Consider the following 22,664-nt stretch of genomic DNA (forward strand, 5'->3'; position numbering starts at 1 on the left):
CGAATCCACTTTGATATTTCATTGAAGCGAAATGACCAATAAACTCGACCACAAACCCAAAAGAGTCATCACTCATGTAGTTCATCAAACTAAAATCCTAATTAAACACCGGCCTCTGCGAAGGTGTGGTTGCCAGCAGTGCTGTGCTTTATGTGGATTTGCTTTCACAGCTTGAGTTTGAGCAAATGGGGAATTCTCTTGTGGGAAATTAACCTTAGCTTTGTTTCCACGGATCATGTGTGCCTCAAAGATCAAAAGCTCTTGCAGCTTCTTTAGCAATTGTAGAAGGCTCCAAGCCACACCCCCGACACCCTTCCCCGGGGTCCCCGATCTCTATTGCCCATTTCCCCATGGACGATGTATGATACCTCTATAGTTTGTAATCGATACTTCCTTTTCCTCTTTGCGGACTTCTCAACATATCCATTGAATTCCACATTTTTCAGAGCAGCAGATGCTTCTACAGAATCGAAAAAAAAATCAAATAAATTCATATACCAGGCACCCTTCTTACAAAACCACGACTAACCATAACAATGAAACCACCCATGACCCCTTTAGTTTTGGCCAACGAAAAACAACTATGCATGATTGAGGGCTTGAACCGTATAGGCTTGTCATTGGTAGTCTAATGCACTCTAATGCATTAAAAAGCAAGCAGGGTAAAGAGCATGTGACTTGTTGTAGAATCTTGATAAGGAAATACTTCACGCTTTGAATAACTTATCAGAATCTAATGCATATCTCCTACCAATTAAGTCTTGGTAAAGGAAAATGTGTGTGTGTGACCGTAGACTCATGGGCACAAACACTCAACACTGAAATGTGATAATGAATGTGGCTAAAAATATGCATGCATTCTCTTACCTAGCCTATAAACCCGGATAGAGGACATAAGTAACATCAAGTAAACCAGCCCACCAAGTATAAATGGGATTTCTCATTTAAACATCCGGATAGTGGCTAAATATAAATTTAGATCATGATGGTAGTCAAAATCTATGGCAATAGATGCAAAGTTTTCATTAATATTTTCACTAAGATGGTGGTATTTGATTAAGGGACCTTCTAATTTAAAACAATGAGACGATCCTCCGAAGTTCTAATCCAGAATTTTGTACCTTTTGGCTTTGCCAACATTACAACAGTAGTATGCATTCTAGGTTATCTTGCACGAAACTTTCAACCATGAGTATCTAATTTGTACAAAATAAAATACAACAAAATTGCCAAGAATCCAAGATAAGTACCTTGCACTTTGCATAAGTCCTACATGCAGAAGTTGCAGCCCTGGCCTTAGATAGCAATCTTGAGAGTGACAAAGCTAATCTCATATTCCTTTTTTATGATATCCTGAACTTTGTTTGCCATCACTAACGGGATCCTATGGAATAGGGAGTAGTAGATACATTAAATCAACCACCAAACCAAAACGAAGAAACTGAAAGGGTATAACTTTGTTGACTAAATTCTTATAAAATCATTATAACCGATCAATGAAGATGAAAGTTGATAGATTAACATCGGGCATCTGAATGATTTAAAAGCTTTTTATAGTTTCAACTAACATATAGATGAGCCCAAGATATTAGTCGATAAATATATAAGAGAAAGAGAAAGATGTGTACCCAAATGTAGCAGTTGAAACTCGTTGTCTCGAAATGTGAGGCTACCGCAAGAGACGTCACGGACATTGGAATAATCGTAAAGTTACAAGAAGCCAACAATTATTTCCATAAAAAAAATGTTGACTAAAACAACCAACACATTCGAAGAAGGCAAAATATAATGCATTGATCTGATTCGAGTTACCTTTAAGGAAACCCATGCCAAACACATTTAGAATCCTTTATAGCACATTAAAAGACAATCAAACCCTACAGAGAAGCCTTTTGTCTTTGTTTGATTAACATAATAATGCCAAAGTGTTAGAATATTCATTATACTTTGTGCCTTCAAATCATGGGTTTGTATGACTCCCTCAATTGCAAGGGAACTTCGAAAATAGAAAGCAAAAAGGAAATGAATTAAAGATGCTTGAATAACTTGGGTCAAGTTTGAAAGTAAAGTTGTGTAAGTTGTGACGGCAAAAAGTTCTTATTCTAATAAGCATCTCACTATCAAACATCTCCTCTAAGCCAACCAATTGGACGCAATTATATCATGGAACTAAAACTTGAGATTACCGAAAAATCAAAAGGGGATAGAAGAACGTACCTTTGAATTTTAAAGAAAAGAACGAAAAAAACAATCCCGTAGCAATTGTTACAACCATATCAAAGGCAAAAAGACATAATTGTTGGAAAATTGCAGACTTATATTACAGGATTAAAGAATATTAGAAAACGAAAATGAACGAAAGTATTACCTTTGATTTTGAAAATGGAAAATAGGGTTTAAATTTATGTTCATTGGTTGCAAAATGTTTGATTTGAACTTTCAAACTTAACGGGTTTTAATTGGGAATATAAGAAACCAGAGAAGACGAACGAACGTGGTTTTTTTTTTTTTTTTTTAATTGGGAAACAGCGAAACGGTGTCTCTGTTTCTGAAGACGTTGAGTTTTATAGTCCTGGGAATGCTTTACATTACTGATTAACCCTTTAAGCGAAGAGCAAAAAGAAAATAGCTGTCCAACTTTCTGGTACCCTTTTGATTAAAAACTTTGGCCTAAAACCGGAAATACTACAACTAATTGAAAAAGCAAGTATCCGCCATTATATATATTGCCCTATTCGGTTAAAGGTTTCATACTATCAAAATGTATCCGACTTTCTATCAAACATCTTTTTGCTCTATCTTTCTAAATACTGAGAATGCCCTTCTTTCTTGTCAAAATTTCATGTTAGTATCCTGCATGCTCATGGTTGCTCTATGTGTTTCTAACTATTGTCTAGTAGGGACCTGAATCCGCAACCTCATGGAGGTGCTTTTCCTAATAACCTAAACGTGCCCCCCTGCTATACCTCAAGTGCAATTATAAAGTAAATAGCCAAAGAGAAAATATTCATGAGAGTTCTTCGATAGAGATTTACCTTGTTCTCCTTGATTCTCGCTCTTCCTTCTCACTCCCCGTGAGCCCGAGGTGTCGAGCATCGGGCAGAAGTCTTCAACCGAGTGGCATCTTCTTTGTTCGCTTTGAAGGGAGATAGGTACCCCACTTATACCTTAATATATATGCACTGCTGCTGATCCTTTGTTGATATGTCGATTCGCCAACCGTTCTTGATTAAAGCAAATAATAAAATGGAATGAAAGGGAGGTTCCAATATGAAAAGTGATTAGCTCATTAAAAACAGAAAACGAAAATACTTAATATGAAACAAAAATTACCTTAAACCCATTTCACATATTATCATTATCGGTGGAGATTTGTTATTAAAAATAGCGAAGAAGATGAACAATTAGAATAATAAGACGAACAAATTTGGTTAAGCGTTTGTTTTTTTTATTTTGCGGGTAATTTGCCTCAAGCGGTGTGTCGGGTTTGAGTATTATTCGCGAAACCATAAAAACGGTGTCTTGTTCGCTGAAAATGTCAAGACGTTGTGTTTTATAGGTCCGGAAATATAGTAAATTATATATATACCCTTTTTTTTACCGAGAGCAAAAAGAAAGTGGCTGTCTAACTTTCCGGTACCCTTCTCATTAAAAACTTTACTATAAAACCGGAAATACGAGAACTAATTGGAAAATCTGGTATCCGCTTTATATATAAGATATATACTAGATAACTGGTTATCAGTGGGGCGTGAGCGGAGGGTGGAGAAGAGAGAGAGGGGTAGATGAGTTTGTGGACGGGGGAAAGAGAGAGAGTTAGGGTTTGGTTGAGAGGGAAAGAGAGAGATAGGTGAGGACAAATAGAAAGAAACCAACCTACTGCTAAGCAGTGGGGCGTGAGTGGAGAGGGAGAGGGAGGAGTGGAGATTTAGAGTCCAGAAGAGATGAGGAACCAACAAACTTGGTTTTTGTCTACATACCCCCTCTTTTGCCAAGATCGTTCGCTCCGCTCACTCGATTATTAGACAAAGAGTAAGAGTGAGAGAGAAAAAGAAAAAGAAAATTAGATACTTGGACGTGAGTAGTGTGGGATTGTCAACTAATGCTTTCTCCACATTTTGAACATCTTCTCCTTCTTCTTCAGAGTTAGAAGAAGAGCTACTGCTCGAGTAGTCTTCCATTTCTTTCTTCTTATCTTCAACTGCTACTTAGGGTTTCATCATACTCCGCCATTGCCCCAAACACGACCGAATAAACAACGGGACTCTTATTATTATTATTATCACTACTACGATAAAGCCCTTTACTAACAACAAGCCGCCCCCCCTCTCTATTTTGAACAAGATTTACTATACCATTAAATTATAACAAGTATACGAAACGTGCTATGCATTGGTGTTTTTTCAAGTCTTTAAACCTGTTGCTCTAACATCTCTCAAATAATATGATTTTTTGAATTCTAGTTCTAATCTAAAAAATAATATAAAAATATTAGGAGAGATTGAATATAATTTCAAATGACGTGAAAGAGGTTTTCTAAATTATTTTAAATAATATGAAACTAATTCTAATTTCAGTAAAATGGAGGAGTTTTTTTGTAAATTGTTTAAAAAGGAGGGAGATGATTAGAATAATTAAGAGAGGTGGTTCTAAAATCTTAAAATAGAGAGATTAGAAATAGACTGTTTGTCTGTCTTCTAAAGACCTGGTTATCATATAGTGTATAGATAATAATACGGACTATTATTCGATGCCATTTAATCGTCTTCATTTGTTGAATCAAATTCCTGAAACAACATGACAACACTCGACCATTTCCGTCAAGCCTTGATCTCCTTTCGTCTCCTTAACGCTCGTGGGATAAAGCCTACTAACTTCACTCTCTGCACCCTTCTCAATTCTTGCACTCAACTTCTTTACCTCCGCTTCGGTTTGCAAATTCACGCTCGGATTCTTCAAACTGCCTGGTATCAACACAATGTCTTCATCAACACCGCCCTTGTTAATATGTATGCCAAATCTAACCTCATCATCGATGCCAAATCTATTTTCAACGCCATGGAGCAACACAATCACGTCTCCTGGACCTCCATCATAGCTGCCTTCACTCAAAATGGCCATGCTATACAAGCTTTTTCCTTGTTTAAACAAATGTTGCTGGCCACTCATATTAGACCCAACTCCCACACTTTTGCCACTCTAATTACTGCTTCTGTACTACTGCACTCTCAATTGGAATTGCCTGCATCCCTCCATGCACATGTCATCAAACTCGACTGTCACTCTAACAATTATGTCCTCACTTCTCTCATTGATTTTTACTCCAAATGCGGTAAGATCAACCTCGCTATATCCTTATATCACGACACTCTTCACAGGGATGTTATTCTTCTCAATTCCATGATTCGATATTCCCAAAACCGGTCGCGGTGAGCGTGCCTTGACACTTTTTTGGAAATGCAAAACAGAGAATATCTCTCCAACGCATTATACCTTCTCTACCATTTTGAATGCTTGTGCCACTCTGGTACTGCTTCCACAGGGAACCCAAATCCATTCTTTCGTAACAAAACTAGGTTCAGAGACAAGTGTATTTGTGGCCAGCTCTCTCATAGATATGTACTCCCAATCTCCAAGTGTGGAAGCATTGATGACGCTCGCCGCATCTTTGATCAACTGTATCACAGGAATAACATTTTATGGACGTCAATGATTACGGCGTATGCTCAGGGTGGAAGAGGAGAAGATGGGTTGGAGCTTTTTGACAAGTTAGTCAAGGAACAAGGCATGAGACCCGATAACATATGCTTAACTGTTGTATTTGTAGGATTTTATCGATATCTCATGCATGATTCCTACGATATATACAATTACGTTATACCACATGCATAAAATAAATAGCGTAGCGGAAACAGAAGATCATACCTTGGTCACAGCTTTCAATTTGAAGTTCCAAGCTTTGATCTACAGGAGAAGATGTTCTTGGCACACTCAAGATCTTCTTCTTCTTAACTTTGCTTGAGTCAAGTTCCAACCACGAACGGGAAGCAACCTTTTTTCACGAACCAAGAACCAAGAACTGACAATGGCTAGGGAGGATACCACCTATGGAATCTCCACAAATTACTGGCTTCTACTTTAGAAAATGTTGGAGGCTGCCATTAAAGGAGAGAGAGCTTTTCTTGTTGTTCGGATCATTAATATGTGAGAGGTGGGGGGGTCTATTTATAGAGGTTCCCACCTCCTCAATATTGGATAGGATAGAGTCCTATACTCATCTAATATCAGATAGGATAGAATCATATACTCATCTAATATCTGATAGGATAGAATCCTATACTCATCTAATATCTGATAGGATAGAGTCCTATACTCAGTGGTTTATCCTTATCTTGGTGGGCGTCTATCCAACCTTATTTCCAACAGTATTAACCGCTTGTAACCATGCTGGCCTCGTGGATAGAGCAACATAATACTTTGACAAAATGAGAATCGAATATGACCTGATTCCTGAACTATACCAATACGCATGCATGGTCAACCTTTATGGCAAAACTGGGCAACTCACCAAGGCAAAGAAGACGATGGATGAGATGCCCTTTGAGCCAAATGTTGTGATGTTGTCTTCCTTTTTGGATTCGTGTAGGGTTTACGGTGAAGTACAACTTAGAAGGGAAGCTGCGAACCAGCTATTTAAGATGGATCCTTGTAGTGTTGCTCCATATGTGACCCTGGCAAATATTTATGCAGAAGATGGTATGTGGAATGAAGTACGGCAGGTAAGAAGAACTATGAGAGAAAAGGGAATTAGAAAGAGTACTGGATTGAGTTGGATTGAGGTCGAAAAGAAATTCCATGTGTTCTTAGTGAGTGATACATCACACCCGCAATTGCTAGATATTTATGCCGAACTGGACATGCTTACAATGGCAGCCATGGAGGCTAGATATATGCCTAGAATGAAAGAAGATCATACTAATGACTGAATTTAAGGACAGAAAGGGTTTCTGTTTTGGAACATATTCTCACCTGAAATACAAGAGCGAAAAGCTTATGTTGACAGATTAACACACCATTGATTGTTGTTACTCTGGGTTTTTTTCGGGTAGTCATGATTGTGTGATGATTTTTTCTAATCTAGAAACACAAATATTTTGTTGATGATCAAATAACAATGAGAAGTATTGGATCAAAAAGAAGAAGAGATCTAGAAGATGATGAGTTGAACCACGTTTTTTAATGACTGCCTACATATCTTGTGAATAGGAATCAAACTCAAAGCGTAGTTCAACTATTCTATTTATAAGAATAGATGGGGTTTCCCAATTAGTGTTTAACTAGGAGATCGTCTCTTGTTAAGTCTCATCTTGACGAATAGATGAGGTTTCCCAATTAGTGTTTAACTAGGAGACCGTCTCTTGTTAAGTCTCATCTTGACTCTTCTAGAAGCCCCATGTTTCCCAAGTCAAATAGGTCTCCTTTATTAACTTAAACAACAGAAAAACATGTTTAGGTTCGGAGTAGTAGTTAGAGCTCTGAGCCTAGTAGTTGAGCTCCGGATTTGGAGTTCATAGTTAGGAGTTGGTTATACGAACCTACTACTCCAACTAGTTCCAAAGCCCATGAACATGTTCCGAACCTAGGAAGTCTCTCACTTCTGAACCTAGGAAGTGAGAGGATTTGAACTTGAAGTGTATTCTGGTACTTTCTACCCATACCAAGACCATATCCGAGCCTTAAGAAGATGTTGCCACGTGTTACATATCTATTTGTTAAAATATGCACACACAGATGCCCCCCTTTTTTATTCATGGGTTGTGAATCAAACCCTTAAGGAAAAAGGTCAGGTAAAAATGTATGCGACGTCTTATGCCTCAATTTTCTCATCGAAATTTATGTACAAGCCATAATCACTCATCCGAAAATGTTCGCTCGACCGCCAAAATCCAATCTATATCCATAATATTTCGTGTTATGGTGCTGAAATGCGACGGTATGTGCAATTGAAATTTCAAAGGCTGTCAATCCCAAACCATTCATTCAGAGCTGAACTTCGCTGAGTACAAGGAACTAAACCCGGACTTGGCAGATCCCGGACCTCACCAATCCACCATGACCCGGACTTGAACTTTGTCATATGACCCGTACTTGAACTTTGCAATTGCAACCCCGAACCTGAACTTTAATTCATCAAATCCGAACATGCCAACTTTGCCAAACCCAATAATGATCCGGACTTGGATAAATCAAGTCATCAAGACATGCCAAGCCAATTATCACCATGACCCGGACTTGGGTTTAACTCATTCGGAATTAACATGTGAGGAGAGAAAAAGTAAAGGAATCCCTTCCTTTCTTATGTGCTATTTGCTGGTATAAGCCTTGTTCTTTTTCTTTTAGTATAACTCTTGTATATTGTAAACCCCATACAAGTTCTCTTGCTGCCACCAGTAAGAATCTGTGAAGTTCAAATCATTATTTTCGTATTCATGCCCACCGATTTCATCAAAAGAAGTATTGAACATATTTTCAAGTCCACCATTAATGGGATGTTTGAAGTTTTTTGCTGTCATCACCCAAATCTTTATGACCATGAACTATGGGTTTGCTCATGCTGATTTTTGAATAAAAACTTGAATTTTAATCTTGTACAAGCTGGATTTTTGCACCCCAAAAGTTCATCGTAAAAGAAAAACTTCAAAGCTCGCCATTAATGGTCGTTTCACCATCTTCCGAAGCCAAACACTCATGTGTTTGACGCTGGCAACCGAATCCTCGATCACTTTATGGCCAATCACAAGGTTAACTTGGCCAATTGACTGCACACTACCAATTTCGATGACCTTGTCAATCCGTTTTGACTTTTTCAATTGTCGAGGCAGTTCCGAATATGTCAAGTTACAATACAATTTGGATAGGCCGGGTACTGTAGTTGGCAATGTAGTTTCAGATTCTTTCGTCTACAAAACAGTTTCAGGTTTGTTACTCGAGAGAGCAGTACCGAACTTGGACTTTCTGTGTTTCTTATTAGCTAGAAAGTGGAGTTCCGAACTTAGATAAGTTCCGAACGTGGAGTTCCAAGCAAGCTAGGAAGTGGTGTTCCGAACTTGAATAAGTTCCAAACGTGGAGTTCCATACTAGCTAGGAAGTGGAGTTCCTAACTAGCTAGGAAATGGAGTTCCGAACTTGGACAAGTTCCGAACGTGGAGTTCCTGACGAGCTAGGAAGTGAAGTTCCGAACTTGGACAAGTTCCGAATGTGGAGTTCCTGACTAGCTAGGAAGTGAAATTCTGAACTTGGACAAGTTCTGAGCGTGGAGTTCCAGACGAGCTAGGAAGTAGAGTTTCGAACGTGGAGTTCCTAACTAGCTAGGAAGTGGAGTTTCGAACTTGGACAAGTTCCGGACGTAAATTCCTGACTAGCTAGGAAGTGAAGTTCCGAACGTGGAGTTCCTGACTAGCTAGGAAGTGAAGTTCCGAACTTGGACAAGTTCCGAATGTGGAGTTCCTGACTAGCTAGGAGGTGGAGTTCCAAACTTGGACAAGTTCTGAACGTGGAGTTCCTAACTAGCTAGGAAGTGAAATTCCGAACTTGGACAAGTTTCGAACGTGGAGTTCCAGACTAGCTAGGAAGTAGAGTTTCGAACGTGGAGTTCCTAACTAGCTAGGAAGTGGTGTTCTTTTCTCCTTATTTGCATAAATATGTATACACAGATGCCCCACTTTTCTCTCAGATGACGGTTGCACATTTGACCGTTGGGGAAAATGACAAAAGTGTCGAATTATATTTATACAAATTCATATTCCGAATCTTAGAAAAACAAGGTTTTGTAGGAAAATAGGGTTTGCCCCTATGTCGATTCCTGTAAATATCTTTAGTTTTGTTAAGAAACAAGACTTTGTGGGAACGTAGGGTGTGCCCCTGTATTATTTCCTGTAAAGTCCTTAAATGATCTGATATCTAATGCATAAACCGACACTTATAAGCATAAGACATTAGAACTGCTCTTAGGAGAATAAAATCCAAGCTAAGTTAAACTTTCTCCATCACATGGGGAACAACACATGAGATCTTTCACTCATCATCCCGAGAAAGCTTTCTAAAGGTTCTGATACGACTTTGGCCAACATATGGGATCTCTCACCCAACATCCAAAAAGTATCCCAGCAAAAAATTATAAAAGAAACAATGCTCTGAAAAGAGAAATATAACTTTTATTGAGAATTGATTGGCATAGATCATGCCCCCAGTATAGTGGAAGCAGATCCAAATTTGTGAAAATTTTGTCTCTTAGAAGCTAAGAGTATTGTAACATTACTTGGAAACAGTACATGTTAGCATCGAGATTCACCGTTGAAGGATTTTTCATGAACATCTTGTTCCCGGTTAACTTCAATGATGTCCTCATAAGGATAAGTTAAAGTGGTAAAGTCCCTATCCTGTGGGGGTAATTTATTACTTTCGAATGTGTCACCAGTCTTCTGTCTCTTGGACTTATCTTGATAGGAATTCCTGTCGACTAAATTGTGTTCCGACTGTGGTTCCTCGGACTTCCTATCATTATAATGACTAGCAGAGCTCCTACCAACAGGAGCGGAGGTGACACTGGTTATCATTCTTTTATGGGAAGATTCCCTATCCAATTGGTCTTCTTCCAGTTCTGCATACTTATTGATCTGAGCCTGCAACTCTGTCATGTTCGTAGGCTTCTTTTTCTTCAAGGACATGTATAGACCAGAAGTGGGATTTAACCCCTTTCTAAAGGCCACAATGGCGAAGGTCTCATCGACGTTGTCAACATGCAATTGAATCTCGTTAAATCTTTTGGTGAAATCCCTAATATGCTCGTCCTTTCAGATCTTCATATCAAATAGTGCATCTGCGGTTTTAATGTAGGGCCGGTTGCAACTGAATTTCACAATGAAATTGATGGATAACACCTTAAACTCGTGGATGCTACCCCTGGGCAGCTTCGTGTACCAGATGAGTGCCGAGTCTGTCAAACTTGAAGCAAAATACCGACACAAATAATGATCTTTCTTAGAAAGACCCACCATTGCTTGACGATAACCGAACACATGAGAGACCGGATCTCCTTTGCCATTAAATTTAGAGAACTTCGGTGGTTTATAATCATGGGGGATGTATCCACTCATAACATGTCATGAAAAAGGAGTTCCAATGTCTCCCTCGATTGCTGACTGGACAAATGACTCATCCATCTTGGTTGGTTGTGAACCTCGCAGTTCCTCCAGTATTTGTGCCTTGAGCTGTGCAAGAGTAGTCGGTTCATGAATTGGAGTTCTCTCGTTATTGTACCTCGGACCTGGACTCTCATAGTTCTCATCTCGATGATAACGTGGTTCCGGTTTCCAAGATCGAGTGGAGGAGTTTGCAAAACCGGATCGGAGAACTGATGGATTCCGAGGTAATGAAGGTTCCCTTAGAACTGAAAGTCTTCTTCGTATCAAGGGTGACCTTGATAGTTGTGGATTCCGGGCAAACACATTCGTACGTCCATCCCTCGTACCTCGAGAACTTGAATACCAAGAGAAGTCAGTTCCGTGTGAACTCGAGTGTCGGGTTGGATCCAATTCCAGATTATAATCTGAATCTGGTTGGTCGCTATGATACCCAACAAAGTAAGGGATATAAGGCGTAAGGACGTAACCCTCACCAGGGTCGAGACTTGGTGGCCGGAACTGCCCCCTCGCGTTTCCATCAGTAGGCAAACGACCTTCCTGCATGCGGTAATAGTCTTGTAAAAAACGCAAACGAGCCTCTTGTCGACCACGTTCGACCATCACAACATCCATGATGGCTTGGTTGGTTATGGCAGATTGGGGAGTATCATTGTTAGGCTCATCTTCTTCACGCCCCTGTCCAAAACGACGATCTCCTCTATGTTTAGATTGTCTTTGAGAAGTAGCATGTGGGTTATTGATCTCGTTATTCCCCTTATTATCTTGATTCACATTGGCTCTTGTAGTAACCATGATTTTGAATCAAAGTGAAGAAAACATTTTTTTTAAAGAACAACAAACCCAAGAAAAGTTGGTGGGTAGGAGAACCTAGAACCGAAAACATTTTGACCAAAAAATCAAATCAATTCTGTATGGTTTTCTCACAGACGGCGCCAATTGTGTGATAATTTTTCCTAATCTAGAAACACAAATATTTTGTTGATGATCAAATAACAATGAGAAGTATTGGATCAAGAAGAAGAAGATATCTAGAAGATGATGAGTTGAACCACGTTCTTTAATGGCTGCCTACATATCCTGTGAATAGGAATCCAACTCAAAACGTAGTTCAACTATTCTATTTATAAGAATAGATGAGGCTGGTTTCCCAATTAGTTTAACTAGGAGACTGTCTCTTGTTAAGTCTCATCTTGACGAATAGATGAGGTTTCCCAATTAGTGTTTAACTAGGAGACCGTCTCTTATTAAGTCTCATCTTGACTCTTCTAGAAGCCCCATGTTTCCCAAATCAAATAGGTCACCTTTATTGACTTAAACAACAGAAAAAAATGTTTAGGTTCGGAGTAGTAGTTAGAGCTCCAAGCCTAGTAGTTGAGCTCCGGATTTGGAGTTCATAGTTAGGAGTTGGTTATACGAACCTACTACTCCAACTAGTTCCAAAACCCACGAACCTGTTCCGAACCTAGGAAGTGTCTCACTTCCGAACCTAGGAAGTGAGAGGATTTGGACTTGAAGTGTGTTCTGGTACTTTCTACCCACACCAAGACCATATCCGAACCTTAAGAAGATGTTACCACGTGTTACATATCTATTTGCTGAAATATGCACAATGATAATTGTAAATCAAAATAATATAGTCCCTGCAGATTGTAAAAGACTGTGCGCTCATTGCCTAAATCCTCCGTATCTGCCCATCTCTAATTTATTTGCAAGATTTCGCAATCAGTCTCATCTTGCAGATTCTTTATTAACTGCGGCAAAGATTTCAAATAGCAAAAGTTGAGAATAATGCAATAATTGATGATTTGTTCATCAAGCACACTGTCGTAGTGCATACAGTTCTAAATGACAGAGTCAAAACAGTATAATTAGACTGAGAAACCACAGCATCTTATCATTTTGACTTGTTCCCTTGCCTGAGCTGTGTGATTCTGCCTGTCTCATGGATTCAATCACACTAGAGATTCTCGAAATAACTAACTAATCATTTACAAGACAAAAATGCCCTATCGTTCTCAACAATGTAATATTAACCATCAAAGCTCAAAATATTCGTTGTCCTAAAAGCCAACAACTTTTGTTTGTCAGTCTACAGGCTCTTCCAAAAATAAATTTTGAACATTATGATCTAGGTTCAAATTGCCAGAGGTTACCCAAAGGAACAAAAAATAAGTACAATAAAAAATATAGAAAAGTTTTGTGTCGAGCTCATCCCAGAACTAAACCAACATATTGCCACAATCTTGACTAGATTGGGAGAGACAAAAATGCAACCAACTGTTCTTCTGTTGTAAAGGAAGTATACTATAGTGATGCTTCTCCAAAATTTCCCAAGCTTGCCACGAGTCAAGCACGATCAATCCTCATCAGACAAACTATCACGTGACATCCAATCACCCATATCATCACCAGCGTTCTTCTCCTGGATGCAATTAGAGAAATGGAAACGTTAAAATTTCAGTGACACAAAAAAATGAGATAGTCTTAGGCGGTGAGAACTTGTGCAATTCACAAATCTTTAATTTCTGTCACCGGCATGAATATCACTAAACAAGAACTTCTGGGTACTTATCAATTTAAAAATAAGATTCTTACCGGCAATTTATCCCAATCTTTCAACTTCGAGCTTGTTAGCATGTAACTATCACGTAACGGGGCCTATGCATGCCCATTGTCACCTTCTGAGCCTGTAGATTTAGTACCCTGCACAAGCTAAAACTGTGAACAGAATGGCCTTCAAAAGATAGTGTGAATCTTATGAATCCCTTTTATTTAATAACCAGTAGCACCCCCAAAGAAGCAAGAACACCAAGTCATCCGAAGGAAACATTCACATAAATTGCATAGGATTGGGATGCACATGAGCATTAGATATCAAACTTCCTTGTACACTAGTACCCTTTAAACAAACCTGGAAAATGGCATGGACATGGTAGTCTGAGGATCTTAAAATGGAAGGTCTCATAGTCAAATCTGATTATATGATAGGCTGAGACTCTGAGCTACCCACTCATCAGACACAAACATTAGTTCCTTTTTCTTAACAAACATAGAGAATGTTGTTTGGGTATGAATTCACCCAGACACACTATTGAATATGCAAGGGGAGATGTTGTATAAAAAATGAGACTGTGCCTTTAATGGCTGCCTATGTATCTAGAATATGTTTCCAGAATCAAGTCTCTAAAAAACGTAGTTCTTTGTTAAGTGAAGAGTCCTATTTATAGAAATAGAAAATAAAAGTCCTGAGAGCAAGGGACTCTTACTAGATAGGACTGGTTAACTGAACATGTGACCGGCTCAGGTGACTGACTGGGCCGTCCAGATGTCTACTTCACACGTGAGCCGTCCAAGTGGCTAACTATAGCTATGAGCCATCCAAGTGGCTAAGTGGACATGTGATCGGCTCAGGTGACTGACTGGGCTATCCAGATGTCTACTTCACACGTGAGCCGTCCAAGTGGCTAACTAGAGCTGTGAGCCGTCCAGGTGGCTAAGTGGACATGTGAGCCGTCCAAGTGGCTAACTAGAGCTGTGAGCCGTCCAGGTGGCTAAGTGGACATGTGAGCCGTCCAAGTGGCTAACTGGAACTGTGAGCCGTCCAGGTAATCGAGGATCGGTCACTTAGACTTAATATAAAGACTAAGTCCCTAATGAATTCGTTACTCAGGGTACGAATGTGGAGGTACGTACATTGCCCCCTCTTTGCCATATGGAATTAATTGGATGTAGCAAAGAAAAAATAGAGAAAAGAAACTGAACCATAATAACTAGTATAGTTTTTAGACTATGAATTCTAAATAAACATTATTGACATATAAACATATTGATGTGATGAAAAGCCCAAGGTTTATTAGTTTGGGTCGGCTAACTTAATTTGTTGGTCTGTTGGTATATCTTGATAATTAAATAGATAAGGATTAATCTGGATCAAAGTGGAATTGGTGTTTTGATTAATAGTGACTGTAAAAAACTGTATTACTTCAAGGCCTGAAGTAACAGTACGTATCCCATTTTACCAGGAGCTTGCTTTATAAAAGGATTAATCCTTATCTATTTAATAAGGATTAATCTTGTTTTATCTTTATAAAAGGTTACGTACACTTTTGTTTAAGTAAGAGTATGTATCTCACTTTTGTTAGGAACAAATCATCTTAAAAGTGTAACATACCCGATCGTTATATATGGTAATTATGAGCGGAAATAAGTATGACGTGAAAGTCCGAAGTAGCCATGAAGATGCGAGAATGACGATGGTAACATGTATTGGTGAAATTATTTGACGAAGATGGTTAGAGCGTTCACCTGTGCCAAGATCTATTATTCGCGTAATTGGTACGGAAGGAATTAAGGGTCTTTGTTAGCTGAAGAACTTCGATGTCAAGCAACTTGAAAATTTCAGCACAAATCATCCCGTGGAAGAGGGAGAAATGGTCGTAACGTGTGCGCAAATGGACCAAGGTTTAACAATCTCGCTAGATTATGACGCTACACGATTATTGTCTTTATGGCAGATTGCACCAATACAAATCGAGATGCCGCTATGGTTGGTATTTGCACGAGCTAAAGTCTTGGCAAAAAGCTACAAGCGTCCCTTTGGTTTTGAAGAATTGTTTCTTTTGCTGCAACCGCAACGTCGCATTGAGGAAGATGGGTCGTCATATTTTACTGTGGACTGGAAGACTGAGAAGAAGTTTAAAGGCTTACCAAAAGGTTACAAAGACTGGGATAAATATTGTTTTCTCTTCCGAGGACCATGGAATCCCCATGGAATACGTGTTCCAAATAAAATATGAGGTACGAAAAGCAATAAATTCTCACATTAAGTTTTATTGATTTTGTATTGTTGTATATTTGTATGTTTAAATGACGTTATTTATTTGTGATGCTCTATAGATGAACGCCCTATTATTCCAAATATCAAGACTGGAAAACGAGCTGCAGAGAACTTACAATTTTATTTTAGTAGTGACCGTGAGGAACACATTCTTGATTTATCTTGGCCTAATGAGGTTGCTTATTGGGGTTGGCGTAGCGAAAGACAAAATGATCGTGAGAAACTTTCTGGGCCAAAAACGAATCAAGAGCAATATGTTGCACCCAAAGATCAATTGTCAGATAAGCGTCGAAGTAATGGAACGAATCTTAGAAGTGACTGCTTGCCAAGGAAATTATTGCTCAATTCTGGGGAGGGCTCAAATCAAAAGAAGCGAAAACTAACCAATGAAGTGCAAGATGATGATTGGGAAGATTGGAAAAAGCCTGAAATGTCAACTAAGGCATCCGCGGAGGAAGATAGAAGGAACAAACAAAAAGTTGACGAAAACTTTATTAGCGGTAGCGTTGAGTCCACAATCTTACAAAGCCGTTCTATTGATGTTGTGGAGCCCAAAGCATGTGAAGATAATGCTTCTCAAAGTGCTGCTAAAGCATTCCTCGTCGCAGCTAGCAAAGATACAGCAACTACTATTTCACCTGTTATAGAAATTGGCTTAGAAATTGAAGATACCCACCTGCAGCCTTCAAAGAGTAGAATTTCCCAGGCCAATGAGATTCATGCTATTGTTGATAGCTCTATGCAAGATGTTGTTGCCCCTTTACAAGCTGTAAACACCACAATAATGGAACCTACTACACCCAATTCAATTGGTTTTTTGGAAGAAGACATGATAGATGCATTAAGAACTATCGAAGTTCTTGACTTTGATCTGTTCGATGATTACATTAACAAACATTTGATGCAGCCCACTTCTGGAGAGAACATTTAATATGGTAACTTGATTTCTATAGGTGATATTTTAGATTTTTGCAATATGGGGATGCAAAAGTTAAGTTGCAAGAGGTTAGTATTCCATTGCACTTAAATTAAAGGATTTATCATAGTTTATTGTGGTAATAAATTTATTTTTGTAGGCTAAGGAGAGTTTTGCTAAAGCAATGATAATGCTTGGTAAAGAAAAGGAACGGGGTCTATCACCACTGATGATAGAGAAGCTTCAGAACAATAAAGACGAGGCTACAGCTGAGGTTGCCAAAGTCAGTAATGAGTCGTTGGTTCTAAAAGAACGAGTGTCTGCTTTAGAGCATGAAAAAGATTGTTTGGTGCAGCAAAAAATGGCTATGGAGAAAGCATTAAAAATGAAAGAGACAAATTATAAGAAAATAGTGCGAGAATTGCGCGTTGAAAAAGGTACCCTAGCTGTATTGAATCCAAAGCTCTCCGCAACGTTACTTGAAAATGCTCAGTTGGAGTCTTCAACTAAGAAGAATGTCGATTTGCTGAATGGAACGCGTGATGTGCTAAAAAATGCTCTGGAACATTATACTTTGCTATATGATTCTCGTCCATTAAAAGAGAATGATGGTATACTTCTTCCTAGTGCTATAGAAGACGTCATTGAAGATCTCGGCTTAGAAGATGATTTAGGAGGAGATTCTACCCCTTCTAAAGAAGAAGATGAACAGTCATTTTAAATTGTTATCTATTTGTCGTATTTTTTCCCCCTCTAAATAATGATACTAATTGCAGCATCCATGGAGTTTTAATGATGGATTGGTGGTTATGTAACTGGCTACATCATTGTGCATGATGCACACATGCTGATTAATCCAGATAGAGCAGGATATGGAGCAGTATTTAGAGACGACACATGTCAGATTCTGCTAATCACTTGTAGGTATGTTGGTATCAATACTAATTACATGGCAAAGTGCATGGCTATTTTAGAAAGCATTGAGCATGCAATTCAGAAAGGTTGGAAGAAGTTGTGGATCTAGTCTGACTAAGTGGCGGCTGTCACAGTATTTGGGTCATCTCAACTCCCTTGGAGTGTGAAACCAAGGTGGGAGAAGTGTATGAAGGAGCTGGGGCATTGTTTCATTTGCAGATCAGGCAACAAGGCATGTTACAAGACTTCCTTCTCAGTGTTTAATTTATGGCCCCCCCATGGATGACCAAATGGGAGACACCAGGAGCTAGGGGTGGGCAATGGGCCGGATCGGGCTAGCCCGGCCCTAAACATTTAAAGCCCTTCAAATATTAGGGCCGGGTCGGCCCGGCCCTAAAGTCAGCATAGGGCCGGGTTGGGTCGGGTCACAAGTCTAAACCTCAAGCCCTTACCCTACCCTAAGCTCTCTTTAAAGGCTTTAGGGCCGGGCTTTAGGGCGGCCTATATATTTTCTTTTTTTTTTACTACATCGGTTTTAAAACTCATTTATATTACAAAAATGTACAATAATCTACAAACTCAAAAGTCCAACCAATCTAGTAATAATCTTGTATAAGTCTAAAAATTTAAAATGCACATCCACAATCTAATGAACTCAAGTACATCGAGAGTTCGAATTTGTTCTTCCTTGTACTCAAACCTCACTAAAATTACATTTTAAATTGAAATACATAGACAAATAATTATATTATCATTTTAAAGGAAGAAGTAATAGATATAAAGAAAAAACATAATAGTTTTGGTTAAGGGTCATGGAAGTTGTTAAACTATTTGTAATATCATAAATTATTTCTATAATAGATTCAAACAAATATAATATTACCTTTCTTCTAATTTAAAAGTGATTCAAGCTTTGTATATGGAAATGAAAATATTGGTTTTTGAACAAGTGATGGAGAAAGGTTTGAGATTACAAATGTTATTTTTCTGACAAAGGTTGTTTTTTGGTTCTATGTTACAAATGTCTGCTCTGTATTTTGCTTTAATGGTGTGGAAGGAAATCTTTAGTTTTAGACTTGGCTTGGATGTGAATAAAAATATAATTTATAAGAAATAAGTGGGAAAAGAAATTGAGAATAATAAGTTATGGACTTTGACTTGATGATCAAAGGAATAAAGTCTTAGTTTTTATTAGGCTAGTGCTCATTGTTCTTCATGGCTGTTAAGTTGACAAGTTTTTGTTATATAAGACAAGTTATTGGAAGTACCCTTGGGTGTAAGTGATAAATTACAAAGGACAATGTTATTTTAATTGAAAATATTTAACAAAGAGTTGGACAATTATGGTATGTGTATTTATAGTGAAAGTGTGAAACAAGGCCAGTTAGAGCTTGGTTAGGGCTTGGTTAGGGTCGGGCTAATGAGGGCTGAATTAGGGTCGGGCCTATGTTTTAGAATCTTAGCCCTAGCCCTGCCCTAGAAGGCATTAGGGCCGGGCCGGTCCGTAAACTCTGTGAGGGCTTTAGTTGTAAGGGCTTTATAGCTTAGGGTCGGGTCGGTCAGGGCTGGGTTAGGGTCATTAGGCCAAATTCCCACCCCTACCAGGAGCTACCTATTTTAGATTTGTATGAGTCTAGAAAGTCTCATGGCAGCCTAGTACTAAACCCTTGTAACTATGTTTTTTCCAATAATATATTTTGCTTATTCAGAAAAAATAAAATAAATGAGACTGCGACATTGCATTTAGATGTATCTCTTAATGGTGTAAACAACGTTCTTCCACACTCCGTACTCTCTTAATTGGTAGTTCTCATTGCTCAATTTATTGTTGTTCTGCATAACCAGGCCAGTTGCTTTTGTTTGATCTTTGGACTTCTATAACTATAATGGTACAGAACTCTGTCCACTACTAAATTTGCTACTAAGGAACGCAGTGAGGTGTATCACTTAGCTATATATAGAGAGAGAAACTCCAATTTATAATTTTCCCATCATTTGCTATCAAATAGTCAAGTATATTCAGTATTCAAAGATATGTCTAATACTGATGATAGGTGATGGTTCTTGTGATAGTTCTGACTTTTTTTTTTGCCAAGTCAGCAGCAAATTTTATATTTGAATTAGTAGTACTTTTTTGTCTTAAGCTAACTGAAAATTCCAATTATGTTGAGGGCAGAGCAAACGAGTGGCAAAGAGTATTTTTCATGTATGGTAGGCGTGGTGAACATATGACTGAGAATGACACAAATTTGCTGACTTATTTCCAAATGCCATAACTATTGAATTACAGGCCCTTGTTTTAGAAAATTAGTGTGTTTGCATTACAGAAAAGAATCTTTGAGCATAATCTAGCAAGGTGGAAGGATATTCTCATGTTCTGTCATTTTGGACTTTATGCATGCATTAACGCCAGCAGACTGCAATTTGAAGAATTGATGGCTACTTGACTAAAGCTGTTCGTGGAGCAGATGGCATATTTATAAGAAAGTTATGCAAACTTGAGAGCCATTTGAAATATGGATATCTAATAACTATGTTAATGTGTTCTGTACTTTCTTTTGTGTGGTCTGTATGCTTGTTTACTATTACTGAGTATGTTATTGTTTGAGAGATTGATATGAATAAGCCAATTAACTTGGATATCCCATTGATCATGTATTGAAAAAGTTTAAGACGTCATTTAGCGTCCAATTGAACGTATGCCTCGAAGATGGAATCTTATCACTGATTTGCTTAAATCAGTAAATAGAATACGTAATGCTCATATAACTTTAATAATTGACTCAAGCATAAACATTGAAATGTTAACCTGCTTATGGCATTAATTGTATATCTTTTGGTATCACAGACCAAATTTCATGACTTGAATGTATACAGTCAGTTACTGCAAATACAGATTCCATGATATGAATGCATAAAGTTTGGTATCGCAAACTTCATGACTTTGTATGCATAGAGTTTGGTATCGCAAATGTAAACTCCATAACTTTGAATGCACAAAGTTTGGTATTGTAAACCTAAACTCCATGACTTTGAATGCACAGAGTTTGGTATCGCAAACGCAAACTCCATGTCTTGGAATGCACAGAGTTTGGTATCGCAAACGCAAACTCCATGACTTTGAATGCAAAGAGTTTGGTATCGCAAACGCAAACTCCATGACTTTGAATGCACAGAGTTTGGTATCGCAAACGCAAACTCTATGACTTTGAATGCACAGAGTTTGGTATCGCAAACGCAAACTTTGATAATAACAAAAATAGTAATAATGTATACCCCGAAGTGTAAGCGATGATCGAAATAAATGCTAACAAATGAACTTTTATTAATCATTGATATGTTGAACAAACATGAAAAGATGTACGATGACATTTTCCAATGAACCATGAAAACTAGAAAACGAAATAATTAATTTATTAAAATGGTAAGTACCCAACAGAACCTAACGATAAAAACGCCTAAGATGGAGTGCATTCCATGGTTTTGGGAGAGGTGTTCCCGAAATGGTGCGAAGGAAATATGATCCTTTCGAGGCAGGATGATCAACCACAAATGGTCCTTCCCAATTTTCACATGGCTTCCCCATGTCGATGATTTTAGGTTTTCTGCATAACACCCAGTCTCCTTCTTGGAAAACTTTTAGGCAAAGTTTCTTGTCATGCTGTCTTTTCATTGAAGCTTGGTAGTGGAGTAGACACGCTATACTTTCTTCCCGAATTTCATCTAAATTCGCTTTAGAATGAGCCACCATTTCGTTATTACAACCAGCTTTAATTGCGGCCGGTCGCGAAGTCGTCTCAAACAAATATTTGAAGAGGTAAGGCTGCCCGCACCATAAGCCAAGTTAAATGGGGACAAACCTGGTTGAAGCGTTTTGGAGTGGTTCTGTATGCCCAAAGCACGGTTGGTAGTTCTCTTGTCCATTTCCCCTTAGCTTGTTCTAGACGACGTTTAAGGATAGCTAGGATAGACTTGTTTGTTGCTTTAGCTTGTCCGTTAGCTTGAGGATGATATGGAGCAGAAAAATTATGCTGGATATGGAAACTGGTGCAGAAATTGTGTATTTCGGTTGCATCGAACTGCTTGCCATTATCAGATATTAACTCAGCAAGGATGCCAAAATGACAAACTATATCTTTCCACAAAAATCGCTTGACATCGGAAGCTTGAATATGCACTAAGGGTTGTACTTCCACCCATTTAGTAAAGTAATCTGTAGCAACCAACAAGAAACGCACATTTCCTAGAGCTCTAGGAAAAGGGCCGATGATGTCTAAACCCCACTTTGCAAATGGTCATGGAGAAAAAATTGGATGTAATTCTGTGGCAGGTAGGATGCCTATGTTGTAGTGCTTATGACAAGGAACGCATGTCTGAGAAATATGTTTGGCATCTAGCTGCATATGAGGCCACCAATATCCTTGTGTCATTGCTTTATGAGCTAAATTTCGACCAGCGGTGTGATTGCCACAAATGCCTGCATGAATTTCTTGCAACACAAGTAGACCTTCGGTTTTGGTGAGGCATCTAAGCATGGGAGACAAGGGATGTCCTTTTCTGTACAATTATAGAACACCATTTAACGAAGATACTATTACAAATTTCCAAGCGTCTCGCTTGATCGTTTCAGCGAGTTTGGGGTTTGAAGGGATGATGTCATTGCTCAGAAAAGTAATTAATGGGGTTCGCCAGTCGTCAGTTGGTGCTTCTAACATAGGTAGATTAAAGACGTGTGGCTCCTCTGTTGATTTGTCGACATTCTGGTCACCTTGAACAATTTTTGTGTCATTTC

General features: G+C 38.5%; 1 long non-coding RNA gene across 1 annotated transcript; it reads right to left on the bottom strand.

Annotated features, from left to right (window-relative positions):
* Window positions 1-349: 349 nt before the first annotated feature.
* On the bottom strand, window positions 350-1,674 carry LOC147517478 (uncharacterized). The gene is made up of 3 exons (XR_015211449.1): window positions 1,629-1,674; window positions 1,251-1,384; window positions 350-460 (listed from the first exon to the last, which is right to left on the bottom strand). It is a non-coding gene; the product is annotated as an uncharacterized LOC147517478 (long non-coding RNA).
* Window positions 1,675-22,664: the final 20,990 nt, after the last annotated feature.

Source organism: Coptis chinensis, chromosome 2, assembly GCF_015680905.1.
Source record: "Coptis chinensis isolate HL-2020 chromosome 2, ASM1568090v1, whole genome shotgun sequence".
NCBI classification, from domain to species: Eukaryota; Viridiplantae; Streptophyta; class Magnoliopsida; order Ranunculales; family Ranunculaceae; genus Coptis; species Coptis chinensis.